Source organism: Rattus norvegicus, chromosome 2 (assembly GCF_021556685.1).
Source record: "Rattus norvegicus strain SHRSP/BbbUtx chromosome 2, alternate assembly SHRSP_T2T, whole genome shotgun sequence".
Taxonomy (NCBI): domain Eukaryota; kingdom Metazoa; phylum Chordata; class Mammalia; order Rodentia; family Muridae; genus Rattus; species Rattus norvegicus.
In genome coordinates, this window is record NC_141535.1 from 158,289,803 (window position 1) to 158,293,041 (window position 3,239).

The 3,239-nt window shown below is 41.2% G+C and overlaps 1 pseudogene; it reads right to left on the bottom strand.

The window, feature by feature from the left end:
- Positions 1 to 201: 201 nt before the first annotated feature.
- On the bottom strand, positions 202 to 2,059 carry Gtpbp4-ps1 (GTP binding protein 4, pseudogene 1; annotated as a pseudogene).
- Positions 2,060 to 3,239: the final 1,180 nt, after the last annotated feature.

Here is a 3,239-nt window from a genome sequence, read left to right on the forward strand (position 1 = left end):
ACAGAGCACTCTGAAGGTAAACATCCGAAATGCACAGGGCCAGAGCACCACAAGCTTAGTCGGCTTTAACAGCAACAAGCATTTAAAAGTCATTTCCATTGTTTCTTTTTGATAACAGATGTTGATTCCAAATTCTATAAAACACACCATCCCACACTCAGAAATAATCAAGATTCTAAACTACTCTAACTGAAGAGGACATTATCTCCTGTCCTTTTAACCAGCTTTCCTCTTCCCTGCGAGTAGGTGCTTGGGCTTCATATCAGACACATGTCTATCTGCTTCCCCTTTCTTCCCCAAGTGATTCATCTTCTTCTGCTCTTTCTTCATCATAGTCTTGGCTTTCTTCACCATCTTGACATCGCGAAGACCAGAAACATCATGCAGCGTTTTAGAGCAATTCCGACTGCAGGCTATGGAAGAGGGTGGAACAGACTGTTCTCTTTTTCTTTTCCTGGTAACACTCCGAGATCTTCTGGCCTGGACTGCATAGTGGGCATTGTCTTTATCATCCATGTCCACGCCAAGACTACACATCTCATTCTCTAAATCTGCCCGTTGAACCTTCTTAGCATTCCGGGGCATCCAGGGTCCCTGTGTTTTCTTTTCTTTGGACGGTAGAATTTTCAACTTCTTTTCTCTAATTTGTTTTGCCAGCTGTCGGATTTCCATCATTTCCTCATCTTCACTCTCAGAGTCTCTGTCATACTCCCCAGCCACTGTTCTGAGCTCTTCTTCCTTTTCCAACTCTTCTAATTTCTTCATGGCAGCAGGATCAATATAATCAGCAACATTGTGGCCTTCCCAAATCTCTGATATCTTATCACACTTCTCAGATGAATTCATTACATTAAGTCCCAATATTTCTGAAGATCCAAAATATAATCATCTCCCATTTCCAGCTCAAGATCTTGTTCCCTCTTCGAACTCCATTCTCTTCTGACAAGCTATGACTCTGTCTGGGATGAAAGGGGATCTTTCCTTAGCATCTCTTTTGTTGGGCACAGTTAAGTGCAATCTGCTCAGAACATCATTCACTTCATTTCCTTTCATTTTCCTTTCTACTGGATGAGCCAAAAGCCTATCATAAATGTCTGTTTTAACTTGAATGACACCTTCCTTAGTCAGGGTGCTGGTCTCGATGACAGGAAATCCTTCTGCCTGCAAGTCTAGAAATATTTTCTGATCTTCTTCAGAAAGTTCAGCTATCCTCTTCACATCACATTTGTTTGCTACAACAATAAGAGGCTTGTTGATAAATAGAAGTCTGATATTCTGGAAGATTTCTAATTGCTCCTTCAAACCATGTCCACACCGCTCAGACAAATCCACCACATACAGAACTGCAGCTCAGAGGTGGGCCAGGGATGTGATGGCCTGCATCTCAATGGTGTTCCGATCCTCCAAAGGATGATCCAAAATCCCTGGAGTATCTACAAATTGCCAGTGAAGATACTTATAGTCCATGTGCCTGACAGAGTCTTGGTGGTAAATGCATAGGGCTGAACATCCACATCTGCTTTTGTCACCTTATTGATGAAGCTGCATTTCCCAACATTTGGATACCCACACAAAATCAGAGTCCTTGCATTTGGATCAATGGTTGGCAAATGGAATAAATGTTGATGTACTTGTTCCAAGTACTCCAAACTTTGCCTCTGCCTCTTGATAATCGTACACATTTGTCCCAGGGTGGCATACTTCAGCTGTTTGCATCTGTAGAGAGAATCACCATACTTCATAAGTTGCACGTAATCTTTAGCAACATTGTCCACCAAGTTTTTGGCAATATTTATTTGAACGAGAGCCAACATGTAGTGATCTTTGTCATAGAGAATATTCATCAAGTCAGTATAAAATGGATGGATATCATCCAATTTGGGGAAATCAGACAGAACCTGTGAGAGTCTGTCATGGTAATTCTGTTGAGTAAATTTGACTTTTCTCATATAAAAATGTCGACTGTTGGAGTCTTTCATTGTGTCTTGGATAATGTCAGGTCAATAAAGTCCTTGGCTGACAGAACCATGGTAATCTTCTTGAAGTTGTAATGTGCCATGCCAGCAGTGGAACGCCTGGATTTTTTTAATTTACATTTCAAATGTTATTCCCTTTACCGATTTCACAGCCATAAGCCCCCTATTCCATCCCTCTCCATTTCTTCTATAAGGGTGTTCCCCTTCCCCAACCAACCTGAATTCCTGCACCTCCCTGCGACATTGCCCTACACGGGGGTGGGGGGTGGGGGGGTCCAGCTTTGGTGCCCAATGAGGCTATTCTCAGTTATTTATGCAGCTGGAGCCATGGGTCTGTACATGTATAGTCTTTGGGTAGTGGTTTAGTCCCTGGAAGCTCTGGTTGGTTGGTATTGTTGTTCTTATGGGATGGCAAGCCCATTCAGCTCCTTCAATTTTTTCTCTAATTTTCCCAACGAGGACCCTGTTCTCAGTTCAATGGCTTGCTGCTAGCTTTCACTTCTGTATTTGACATGCTCTAGCTGTGTCTCTCAGGGGACAGCTATATCAGGCTCCTGTCAGAATGCACTTCGTAGCTTCATAAAGATTATCTAGTTTTGGTGGATATATATATATATATATATATATATATATATATATATATATATATGTGTGTGTGTGTGTGTGTGTGTGTGTATGTGTGTGTGTGTGTGTATGTATGTATGTATGTATATGGCTGGATCTGAATGAATGGCCATTCCTTTAGTTTCTCCTCCACACTTTCTCTCATATCCTCCCCTATGAATATTTTTCTTCCCCCTTTTAAGAAGGACTGAAGCATCTGCACATTTGTTGTCCTTGAACTTCATGTGTCTGTGGATTGAATCTGGTGTAATTTAAATATTTAGGTTAATATCCACTTATCAGTGTATACATAATATACACTTATCATGTGTATCTTTTTGTGATTGGTTACCTCACTCAGGATGATATTTTCTAGTTCAGTCCATTTGCCTATGAATTTCATGAAGTCATTGTTTTTGATAGCTGAGTAGTACTTCATTGTGTAGATGCACCCCATTTTTTGTATCCATTCCTCTTTTGAAGGACCTCTGGGTTCTTTCCAGCTTTGGGCTATTATAAATAAGGCTGCTATGAACATAATGGAGCATGTGTCTGTGCTGTATGTTGGAGCATTTGGGGGGGGTAATATGCTCAGGAGAGTTATAGCTGGGTCCTCAGGTAGTGCAATGTCCAATTTTCTGAGGAACCTCCAGATTGATT